This window comes from Bombyx mori, chromosome 18 (assembly GCF_030269925.1).
Source record: "Bombyx mori chromosome 18, ASM3026992v2".
NCBI lineage: Eukaryota > Metazoa > Arthropoda > Insecta > Lepidoptera > Bombycidae > Bombyx > Bombyx mori.
The window spans coordinates 11,562,594-11,575,608 of NC_085124.1; the positions used below are offsets into that span (position 1 = coordinate 11,562,594).

Below are 13,015 nucleotides of genomic sequence, written 5' to 3' on the forward strand. Positions count from 1 at the left end.
TGGGTTTTTTTTGTATTATTATTAAAATAAAATTTACTAATAACAATAACAAATAAGAGCTTCGAATGAAACGAACCAAACCTGAGAGTTTCACCGGTGCTCCGTTATAATAAACAAAGTAACAAAAAGGATTTACTAAGAGCATTTTGTTTAATTATGCAAAGGAGGAATGTTACACAGATCTTCATAAGGTACCTCGATTCCCATCCGATTCTACTCCCATTACGGAGACGAGGAAACTTAGGCATTTCAATTACATTTGTTAGTTCAAACACGCATTAGTGAAGCGGCGCCTCGCCGAACTAAGTTACGTCATTAGTGAGTTACTTGACAGGCACAAGATGACAGAAGTTTCAATGCCTAAGAATTTGTGATGCAAACGCATTCGCTTTTACGCTACCCGGTAGGTACGTCGAGCGACATTCCTCCGGCAAATTGTCAAAGTGCCTATCTAAATTTCGAATGTAAATTTTAATTTTTCCGATGTACTTTGACGGTGAAAAGATCTTAACAAGCCTACCAAAGTTGGCTCGTTAGTAGCAGATGACAAGTGCCGTCTTACGACACAAGTTTTAATACTCAAGAATTTGTTTTGCAAATGAATCTGGCGTTTCTGTATAACTACATAAAAACGGCATTACTTCAATATAGTTTTTCAGTTACACGATGGTTTTGTTTCCATCAATCAAATGGTCCTATTCTGGTACTATGTAATAAGTATAACTATGTAACGCCCACAGACACAGCCTACTGAGTTTCTCGCCGGATCTTTTCAGTGGGTCACGTTTCCGATCCGGTGGTAGATTCTGCGAAGCACTGCTCTTGCTAGGGTCAGTGTTAGCATCACTCCGGTTTGAGCCCCGTGAGCTCACTTACTAGCTAAGGTTACGCTGAAATAGCCTCTCAACACTATCAGCTTAGGTAGAAAAAAAAGAAACTATGTAAAAAATATGTAAATAATTTTATTTAAACTTAGTGCGCCTGCGTTTAGCTTTTTGTTAACCATTTGCCGGTTGTTAAGACAACGAGTCGGGGAGGTGAAAGCTAAGTGTCAACTCTCGTATCGAAACGGAAATTTCAATGGAATTAACTTCGAAACAGTCCGACCGCAAGCCTCAGAAATTCTCCATTTGTTTGTCGAGTAAGCCGAGAGATGTATAGTAATTTTTGTAATTGAAAACAAAAACAAAAACAAACAGTATCGTACGTTCTATAAAATTAATTGGATATTAGCAATGTGCATACTTCTAATTTAAATCTTTTATATCTTATACACTTATTTTAGTCGCTCGTGGCCTAATGGATAAGACGTCCGGTGCATTCGTGTTGACCGATGCACCGGTGTTCGAATCTCAGGCGGGTACCAATTTTTCTAATGAAATACGTACTCAACAAAAGTTCACGATTGATTTCCACGGTGAAGGAATAACATCGTGTAATAAAAATGAAACCCGCAAAATTATAATTTGCGTAATTAATGGTGGTAGGACCTCTTGTGAGTCCACGCAGGTGGGTACCACCACCCTGCTTATATCTGCCGTGAAGCAGTAATGCGTTTCGGTTTGAAGGGTGGGGCAGCCGTTGTAACTATACTTGAGACCTTAGAACTTATATCTCAAGGTGGGTGGCACATTTACGTTGAAGATGTCTATGGGCTCCAGTAACCTCTTAACACCAGGTGGGCTGTGAGCATGTCCAAACACCTAAGCAATAAACAAAAAAAAAACATATTAAAATTCTAAGAGATTTTCTACAGTCAATAAACATATTTTGCTCGCTTAATGAAAATTATAATGCATGCGTTTTACAACTGAAAAAATCTATATTATTAAAATATTCAGATAGAACATGCTATTTTATTTAATTACCAAATCTCTCTAAAACAAGATCAGAAGGATATTATTAATTCCTTTCCCAAAAACGATAACAACATTTTCAAGTCGTAAATGAGTGCTAAGTGATAAAATGTAAGTGATTAAGTCTTGACATTTATGAAGGTTGTTAAGTAAGAAAATTATTAATAACAAGGTTTAATAGGCACTTTCGATGAAGCTTTTAGCGTTACTCCGGATTTGTTGTTGTAATATTAATTTATTACTTAAAATAAATCTGATAAATATGATGAATAAATATAATACACGATTAGCTACATATACAGATTTTTAAGGCTTTGCATAGTAATTTCCAATGTTAATAATTAATATATCATAATTATAAATTATGAACGTTCTGAATGATTAATTAACTTTTTTTTAAGGGATTTTATGACCTGGTAACCAAGACCTTTAAGTCATGTCTTATTTTAATTTATATTCTTATTTTTATGAAAAATGATAATATGGAGTGAAATGAAATGAAGATGATTGATTTGAGACATTAATCAGCTGGGATGAAATAAAATGAAATAAGATGATATGGGATGAAATATAATCTCAGTAAAACGGTGGTCATTTACTGAGATTTTTTCAGTGAACTTTTTGGAGGATCCCGAGAAGCTACGTCCAGCGGCTTTGTTTCATTTTCCTACATTTGTGCACTTTCACAGTTAATAAACCACCGTTATTACACGTTTAATCCTGAAGAAACACTAAATAGACAAAATAAAACAAATCGCACAACTTCACTCCTCGCGCTCCCGCCAAAAAGTCGTTAATTAACATTAGTTCTCTGATAACAAACTGCTTTAACGATGTGTCATCATTGGCGTCCTGTTGACAGAACCAAAAAAACGTTTCTAATTAAAATCACTAATTGATAAAAAACGATAAATCAAAACTTTCACTTCCAATTATAAAGTTTTGGAAACGCCAGCGATACGTGAGCTTCTCATTCCGCAGAACTTTGATTATGGCGCAGGGACCCAGCAAAGTTTATATCAAGGTACTACTGCTTTAAGGGCTAAAACTAATTTAATTGGCGCTACGATGCCTCGCCAACGGAAATTCCAGAAACTAATTCACCTACACAGATATAAAAACACTATTATTTTATGGATTCTTTTTTCACGTTTTTCATATTGAATGAGTTTGATATTTCGACTGTTGCAAGCGCTATATTCCCGGGACCCGGATATACTGAAGACTACGCATAGAATTTTAAGAGCAGATAAATTAGTTTACCCTTTTTCTAGTACGTTTTTAGTTGTTACCACGAAAATTTTATGGCTCACCTCAAAACTATACATAGCTGAATGTATGTTCCTAATTTATCTAATTTACGATAAGCAGCAGAATTTTGCTGTTTTTGAGTAGTTTCTAAATATGGTTCCACAATTTTCAGTTTAATGTCGATTTTGGACCAATGGAACATAGTACATAATAATATGTACCATCTAGATCTGATTTCAGCCACAAGACGGTTTTAAACATTGCTTCTATACAAACCATGTCTTTCTTTTTTATAGCTTATAATAATCTGGTGTTAAGCGGTTACCGAAGCCCATTGATGTGAAAAAGATAAATGCCCACCTTTGCACTAAAACGGCAACCCACTCTTCAAACTAGACCGCATTATGGGCAGAGTAGTGGTTAGAGACATAAAGGACATCGGGCACCTTTGTATGGGACACTTACCTACAGCGAACAAAAATGAAATTAGGTCTGGTGGATAGGCAATTGAATCTAGTTTACAATGGTATAGGTCCCATATCTGTGAGCCGTGGGAATAAGGAGAAACTGGACATTAAAAAAATATATTTTTTTTTACTTTTTTGTGCAATAATTCAACAGGAAAAAAGGAATAAAAAAACATGTTTTTCTCTTTACTTTTATTCTGCCGCATCCAAATCTACAAGAGTTTCGTCTAAAAACGCCGCAGGTGCGTGAAATTCTTCTTGATATATAGCCCAAGATAAAAAGTATACCACACTGGCGATGTGCGCGCAACTCCCTACAGTGCGGCGGCCGTGTATACAGGAACAGTAATACCCTTCGAGGCTTTGTCTTCCTTGCAATGCCGGATTAATTAGTATATATGTATAATAGCGTTTTGCTCTTATGTGACGAGACTGTATTCTGCCTCGTATTAATATTTTATTTTCTACCAACTCTCTGCGATGGTATAATTCCATTATATACACTCCGTTTGGCCGCATGTGTTCATGGCAATAAGATTTGGCCAATTTCAAATGGTATATTCCCAAGGTAAATAAAAATAGCTCGTCGTAAGTTAATTGTGGAAAATCTCTTAATTCGGGATTGTTTGCCTTTATCGGCGTGAATGCAACTCTTTGCCTGTTTAAGTTGTTTCGAATCACGTAATCAGCCAATTCATTTTCTCTATTTATATTCTCATTTATTATATTTACTTATCGGATATCAGTCAGGTTGACTTTACGAAAATACCACGGAGTGATATTTTAACTTACTGAGCGGTCATATTTAGTAATTAGGACAAATAGTCAACTTAAAATATGAATTTCATTTTACTTTTATTTCCATTTTCCCATTGTTATGAATTAAAATAACCACATAATATTAAATATGATTGGAAGCACTATGATTTAAAAGTGTTTTGGTTTATGTTCGCGACTTTAAAAAAAGCGGGTAAAAAACGCCCAATGATCTTTAAAAAGACTAGAGGTCCCGCAGTAGTCAAAATTCGACTATAATTAATTGGAATTGTAAGTTTGTACACTATTAAGATTGTATTTTATACTTCTATAATCACAAATTTCGCCAAGACTACACTATAAAAAATATTAACAAAGGCAAACAATATTTAATCTATTCTCAATTTGACAACAGATGTCAAGCACAAAAGTTTGAAAATAAATATTATGCATGCGTGTGTGCGTCAAATACATGGTATGTAGTGTGTGTAATGTTTTCTTTATTGATTTAATGTACTTTTTATGCATTCTTTTACAAAAATATTAGCATTGTGCACTTCTTCTCTATATTCTCTATAAGTGTAGAAAATTTCATACTCCTCCATCCGCGCAATTTTCGTAAAAAGGGATACAAAGTTTTTGCTTCACGTATTAATATATAGATTATTAAATTTGCTGATGAAAAGTTCAATGCCATTTTATTGATGTTAAATAACTTAAATTTAGATGTGTCCACAAATAATTTTGTTTACAATAATTATTATTATATTATATGGTTACAACTTACTGTTAATGGCGATGATCTCTCGGATAATTTTATTAATAATCATGAAAATATACTAATCACTGTAACTGTAACGGGGTAATTAGTGGAGACATCTATTTGAATATTCACAAAAGCGAAGCGAATACCTACATCAAATCAGAACACTACGTATATATGTACGTAGCATTTTATATTTCGTACTAAACAAATTTGTCCAACACCAATAATAATGCGAGAAATTTTAGACATTAAAAAATCTCATCGCATTAGTCAATAATAGTACTTAACAAAGATGAGTCTTATCCACTTATAACTATGTATTTCGTATATTATTTGTAATAATTGAGGCTCTTCATTTCCCGATGGTACAAATCGCTCATTGTCAGATAGGCCGGTAGCTCGTTTACCTATCTGCGCCCCCCCCTTCCCCATAACGAGTTCAATCAACAAAGGCTTCACTTTCATTTAACCAAAAACTACAGCCCCTTTATTCGTAAAGTCTAAAAGATTCCCGTAGACATGATTAATGTTGAACGGAGTGAGTTGACGTCAGACCATTTGTCTCCCTCCATGAACACGGAAAGAGGCTAAAAAGTCCTCCGTATTTACATATTACAGCTTAGAGGGTGTTAGTTGCCGGCGGCCATGTTGGCCTCCCGAAGTTTTTGGGGTGATCGATCTGCTAATGTTCTCGGTTAGATTTCTGTAAAATTTAAAGGAATTCATTCCGGCGCACTGAAAGTATCTTACAAAAACTTAATGTAAATTAAATCCTCTTAGTTTATTATATTGTTATTAAAACGTACAACAGTATTACATAATGAAATATGTGACAGAAAATATATTTCTATATTTAATTTTCTCGAGTGAGAAAAAATTCGGCATTTATACAGCCGAATTTGTTCATTGTCTGTGCCAAGCACTAATTTCGTTTAGATGTTAATGAATTTCATAAGTTACTGTCACTATGACATTGACATCAAAAGTGACCAGCACTGGTATTTCATTTTACCTAATATATTACCCGGATCATATTTCTTTGGTAGCAGTAATCGTACAATTGGAAACGACGTTATCTCTGCTTGTGATTTTTATCTCAATTTAAATCTAAAATTTTCATACACCTAAGTGTATCTGTACTTGCGGCCCGAGTGACTATTTAATAACAAGTGCCTCCCAATATTAATTATAAAAAAGAAAATAAAAATCGTCTTAATCCAATAAAGACGCTTAAACCTAGTAGTAAAAATAGTTCTTATTCCTCGACTTAACGATCCCGAGAGGTCCGTTATTGATTTTCCATCGGGGAACGTGTTTTTGTCACACGAAACTTTCGGCACTCGTCTAACAAAGTTCAAACATGTTCCGAGACTAACTTTGCTATAACCAATAATGCGCGGAAAGGTTCGCTTAAACAGTTAAACAAATATAACCTTTAAAGGGAAGCCTTTAAGTTTCAGTTCGCCCTTGATCGATTGCCGTACCGGGCCGTTTCCAGTGTGGTAGTGACATTGGCTAATCTAATAGGTTTGAGAGTATGCTTATTACGGTAAGGCGTATTTCTGCCGCGAAACAATCAGTCATGAGAACACTGATCACTCAATATAGGTGGTGGCATACGTTGTCTAATCTATGAGCTCCAATACAACCAGATCAGGAATGAACTCACTCATCTAAAAAAATCAGAACATCAGAACAAAACGTTGTCAATTTATATACATATAAACATTAGAGTCGTTATTGTTTTTTTTTTTGGTGGGCAAAAAAACCGACGCACACCCATTGCTTTTAAAATTTCAAAATCCACTGACACCCTGCCAACATGTGCGCCTCACTGGCAACCCCGAAATAAATCCTAGGGTCAGCAGACTAAAGCACATAAGTCAAAAAACGCTACTTTACAGGAATTAAAAAAAACTATTTAGAACCTTATACATTAACAAACTTAATAATGTTTATTTGAATTATATAAGTCTATAACACTAACTTATTATTAAAATTAAATATTTTAAAGTAAATGTGATTATTTAATAATTAGATGACTTAAGTTATAAGGAACGCAATAATAGTATGAGTTAAGTGAAAAAGATCAACAATTAAGATATATATTATAATAATATAAGTCATAAATATAAATAACAACTTAATGTTTAATTAAAATTCTTCTTCTTCATCGAGTTCTAAAATATCTGGATCAGTATTTCGTAAAGTTTCCAACGTGGGAAGACTTATTTAAAATTCATGGAAAATATCTAGTATTAAAGGGAGCAGCGAAATTAAATCTTTTTTTTTTCTCGATGGATATGGGTAATGGCTGTATAGATATTATATCATCAGTTTGAGAACCCCCTATGGATGATCTCCTTTTCATAGCAACTGTCTTTATAAAATTGTCACTTTCATCTAACGGTTTCATTAAACATACTCGGCAGACAGGTTCACGTTTACCATGCACAGTAAAAAAGTATTTTTATGTCTTCATTCTAAGCTTTTGCTTTTCAGGTTCAATAGCTCGTATTCTTTTCTTAGATTTATCTTGAATTTCCATTAAAGACGCCAAGTATACAGATCTTTTTGCATATGACCCCATTTGCCAATATTCTGTAAATATGGCATGCCTATCAGTTAAGGTATACGTTCTTTACATTTCATTCTGCAAACTCTTTCAAATTCAAAATCATTTATTTCAACTTAGATGTCAGTATAACACACTTGTTGAATGTCAAAATATAAATAACAATGTTAACTCTACCACCGGTTCCAAAAAAAACCACAGTCCTGAGAAGAACTGGCGAAACAAACTCAGCGGCCTTTTTTTTGTTTTTCCTAAAATTTTTTTTGCATAGTGCGATCTGATATACATTTCCCTTTAAAGTTTTGTATGCCTGTCCTAAGTTACGTATTTTTTTTCTCTCTTTTTATAGTACGTATACTCTTTTTTGGAGACACATTAGGATTCATTGAAATTTCATCACAAGTACTTGAACTCGATGTGATTGGAAGTCTCGGTAATTCATAACATGGATCTCGTACAGAATCATAACTAGAGAAGTCAAGTACAGAATAGTATGTTAAACTACTGACTTGACCTGATGATGTTGACGGTATAGGATCGTCTACTACTAGGTTCTCTGTGTTCAAAACCGACTGCTGATTTACATTTTCTAAAAAAGGACAAGACCTATTTATAATGATATAATATTGATATAATTACGTAATTTGCAAATCATAATTTTGAAGATATGTGAAAATATACCTTCATTGCTTTCCAGATGAGTGGATAACACCATTTCAACGAATTTCTTGCCTCTTTGAATATTCATCTTAAATAATTAAAATACTTAAGCACTCACACACAACTAACCAACAAACTGTGCACAATCGACAACATTAGTAAATTAAAACCACTTACCGAAGTATTGTTTACGTTATAAATATTTTTAAGTAACCACTTTCTCTAAAGAAATGTTACATTTTGATGTTCTTTATAACATAAGTCAGACTTCTTACGTTAATAACTTTGTACTTATGGTGTTCCTTAGAACATAAGTCCAGTTATGTTTTTTAGTTCGTTTGACTATATTAGGATTTGATAAGGTTGATACAGAACGCCGCTTGAATACGCCATGAAATACTTGAGTTTTACTTATGTGCTTTAGTCAGATTGTGTGTTGAGCAAAATGTAAACCGATGATGTAATAAAAAATAAATTGAAAATTTTGACTTATGTGCTTTAGTCTGCCGACCCTAGAGTCTAGAAATAATTTGTTACAAAATAAACAAGTAAGAAAATGTACTTATGACAAAAATAAAAATCAGATATTATATAAGAAAAATGATTTAATATTGTTGAAAAGTGAACCTGCAACAAAGTTAGATAAATTATATATCGGCCCATTTACCGTAATTGAAGATTTAGAACCTAATGTAAAAATTATGAAAAAATCGCCGAATACGCTTTTTTGTTATTTTAATCACGTCTCGAGCGCTCGCGTATCTTTTCTTCAAATTAATTGGATTTCATGGGATCGTTCGCAATTTCTCCTATCTCTTGTTTTCAAAAGTCACCCCGAATATATTAAATCATAAATTAAGTTGCCATAAAATGGGATATCTCGCTTGTTATCCTTTAAATCGAACGACAATTGAATTTGAAATTCGGCCCGCTAATAGCTCTTATCCCTGTTTATGGATCGATGCTTTTCGATAAATTTATAATGGAAATGCTTACTGTAACAACGTAAGAGGAAATTATATTTCATTTTATATTTTTATTTTTTATTTCCATTTCAGTGATAAAATAGAATAATTGTATGTGAGACGTTAGTTCCCGGCTCGGTAGTTTGTTTTAGCCGGTTATCGTCGCGACACACACACTGGGTCTGGACAAACCAATCGATCCCTGGTCGGGGATGGCTACGGAACTTGCCCAGCAAGGTATCCTAGGTCCCCGATGTACGTCTAGGATTCAACAAATTGTGTAAATGCACATACGCACCTGGGACTGCCACACGGAGCTCCTGGACGCGTGCACTGTTCTAGAATCACTAGGCCTTGTTAATGTAATATAATTTAACTTCACCCGCGGTCGTCGATTTCGGTTAAGTTTAAATGTTCTAGATTCGGTTGCGTGTTGCTCGGCTCCCGTTCGTAATCGATGTGTGTGTGCATGCGATGTAGCTTCGCTGTCATTTTGATGGATCCGAACGTGGAGATCGATTGGCGTTGTAAAATGTCAGATTTAAAATTTGCCGCGAAGACGGCACATACCGCCCACCAAAATACAAGTTATTGGATTTTCCACTAAGTTAAATGATAATGAAAACTAAAGAAATTACTAAAGAAACCTACATCTAAATTAAATTAAAGACAATATAATTTTAATAATTTTAGAATTTTAGTTAATCAGAATAAATAGGTAAGGGAGCTAACTTCGTTAATGGCCTAGTGTAGAATTTGCCATTGGCTGTACGGACAGTGGCAATACGAACCACGCCATCAGGGCTGGCGTGAAGCTTGGAGACACGAGCTAAAGGCCAGTGCAATGGCATTGTACTTTCACTCTTAATCAGTACAACAGAACCATCATTCAAAGTTTCGCCCCTTTTGTTCCACTTTGCTCTCTGAGTTAGGGAATGCAGATACTCGGACTTCCAGCGTTGCCAGAAATGCCGCTGGAAACGTTGAATCAATTGCCAGCGATTCAATCTAGACATCTGATCATCCAACAAGTTAGAATCTGGAACGGCGGTAAGTGGTTCCAGAACCAAGAAATGTCCCGGCGTTAAAACGTTCAAATCGTTAGGATCTGAACTCAAAGAGCAAAGCGGCCGAGAATTTAGCAAAGCTTCGATTTGAACGAAAAGTGTTGTTAACTCTTCGAACGTTAAAGTTTGATTACCTATAATACGATGTAAGTGAGTTTTAGCTGCTTTAATTTGTATTTCCCATACACCTCCGAAATGTGGAGCAGAAGGGGGATTGAATTTAAATTCAATGTTTTGAGACTCAGAAGCAGAATGCATATAAAGATTAAGGATCTTCTGAGCTCCAATAAAATTCGTACCACAATCGGAGTGTATAACATTCACCCTACCGCGTCTCCCAACAAAACGGCGCAGGGCAGCAATAAAGGCTTCGGACGAGAGCTCACTAACCACTTCCAAATGAACTGCTTTGGTACTAAAACATACGAATAGGCACAAATAGGCCTTACCGATTTTGGCACCGCGATGCTTACCGAGTTTGATTTGGAATGGACCTGCGTAGTCCACGCCAACAATAGAGAATGGTTTGACTTGATTCACACGAGAAGCCGGCAAGTCACTCATGAATGGTTCCAATAATTTCGGATTAGTTTTATAACACGAAACACATTTTGACAAGCAATGACGAATAGCACGTTTAGAAGAGAATACCCAAAACAGCTGCATCAAAAGATATTGTGTCGTTCCCAACCCAGGATGACAATTCTCTTTGTGAATTGCTTCGATGATCATGTATGTGAACCTAGAATGACGCGGCAACAGAGCAGGATGCTTATGACTAAACTCAAGACCAGAACGAGACAAACGGCCGCCCACCCTGACAACTCCTTGGTCGTCCAGGAATGGATTGAGTTTTCTCCACGGTTTGGGTAATGGTATACCATTCTCGAGCTTACGAATTTCATCCTGAAAGTTGAGAAATTGAATTCGCTTGGTAATCGTCATCAGGGCCCCATGAAGTTCTGTACGACCTAAAAAGGTACCCGGAACACGTGTCTGTTTTTTGTTAGCATTTCTGATAAAACGAAGACAATAACCAATAATACGTTGAACCTTACGAATTGATGAAAACCTTTCGAGCAAAGAATCGATAAAGTTAGGTTCATCATTCACGACCAACGAAAAACAGCGTTCCTCGGCAAGTATATCAGTCTCGTTCACCTCGAGACCGGAATTTGAAGGCCATGAAGATGAAGGTTGCCGAAGCCAGCTCGGTCCCGCCCACCATAACTCACTCTGGAGTAGGTCGCTCGGACACATACCGCGGGAAGCTATGTCCGCAGGATTTTCATTAGAGCGCACGTGATTCCAGTGAGTTTCGGGGACAGTTTCTTGGATATGACTAACCCTATTAGCAACAAATGTTTTCCAACGCGAGGAATGGCCACGAATCCATGACAGAGTTACCGTTGAATCTGACCAAGCAAATGTATCAGAAAACGGAAGTAACGGTACATACACTTCTTTTACGAATTTGAGCAGGTCAGCGAGCAGAACCGCAGCGCAGAGCTCTAGTCTCGGCAATGAAACTCTCTTAATTGGGGCCACGCGAGACTTAGCATATAAAAGGATACTCCTATGACCATTATGTAAGTAGTCCAGCATGAAGTCCGAATACTGCTGATGAAGGTTTGGACTTGAAAGAAGTCTTCGTTCCAATGAATGGAATCTTCGCAATGTATTTTCACGCGAACCCGGAAACTGTAACTCCCCATCCCTCTGCCTAAACGGCAAAGAAACGATGTACCTTCCAGATGTACCTCGAGCGTGGGTTTCAGTGAAAAGTTTCTCACATTGCTGCTCGTCCGGCGTTAGAACTGATGATTTAGGTATGACCTCCAACTCCCACAGTCTCCTCAATTCCTCATGGAGAGGTGTATCGTGTTCTCTTAGAAAAAAAGAATTTGAGTGTTTTGTCTCATCCCTGCATTTGACACTTCCCATCAGGATCCATCCGAAGATGGTGTTCAAGGCTGAGGGTTCATGAGGACTACCTGAAATATTTCCGGGCAGTAACAGCGTTGAAAACATTTCAGCACCGATAAGCAGATCTATTGGTCCAGGCTTATTATAATTCGGATCAGCGAGTCGCAAATTACGTAGGTGTTCGCATGAAGAAAGATCAAGACGAGCAGTGGGCATTTGTGCACAAATAGATGGTAAGATGAGAGCCGTTAAATGAAATAAATTCTTTTGATGAACTCCGAGTTGAAGCTCCACCATTCCAGTCACTGACGTCGATGATTGCCCCAAGCCACAAACATTTCGCGAAGTTTGCTTAGGCTTTAAGCCCAATCGTTCCATAGCTTGATTAGAAATGAAATGTGATTGACTACCAGGGTCGATGAGTGCGCGAAGAGTATGAAAGTGACCAGATGAGTCGCGCACTTCAACGTTAGCAGTAGCCAGCAGAACTACAGAGCTACCATTCATGTTTGTAAAAGCCTGCGTTTGTGGCTCTTGACTAGAAGAAGACGGTGGCAGTCGATTAATCGATACATGACTCTTGGCTACGTCCTCGCGGTCAGTGTCACACAAATCTCGATGGAGAAGCGTGTGATGGTTCTGTCTACAAATTTTACATCTGAAGATAGATTTACAATTTTTTAATTGATGCGAGGCGCGTAAGCAATTGAAACACCATCGATGAAG

General features: G+C 36.4%; 1 protein-coding gene and 1 long non-coding RNA gene across 6 annotated transcripts in view; both read right to left on the reverse strand.

Moving 5' to 3' along the window:
- The window catches only part of LOC100529232 (amyloid precursor protein), a 146,950-nt gene that overhangs the window by 23,823 nt on the left and 110,112 nt on the right, over nt 1–13,015 (reverse strand). Inside the window, exon 1 of one of the 5 annotated variants that reach the window (XM_021349282.3) lies at nt 9,595–9,729. The exons of the other annotated variants lie outside the window; for them this stretch is intronic. The gene's annotated coding sequence lies outside the window, so the exon portion shown is untranslated. Of the gene's footprint in view, nt 1–9,594; nt 9,730–13,015 lie in introns of those variants that run through there. 5 annotated transcript variants of the gene reach the window in all.
- On the reverse strand, nt 7,193–8,839 carry LOC134200529 (uncharacterized). Its single transcript, XR_009975488.1, has 2 exons — nt 8,353–8,839; nt 7,193–8,260 (listed from the first exon to the last, which is right to left on the reverse strand). It is a non-coding gene; the product is annotated as an uncharacterized LOC134200529 (long non-coding RNA).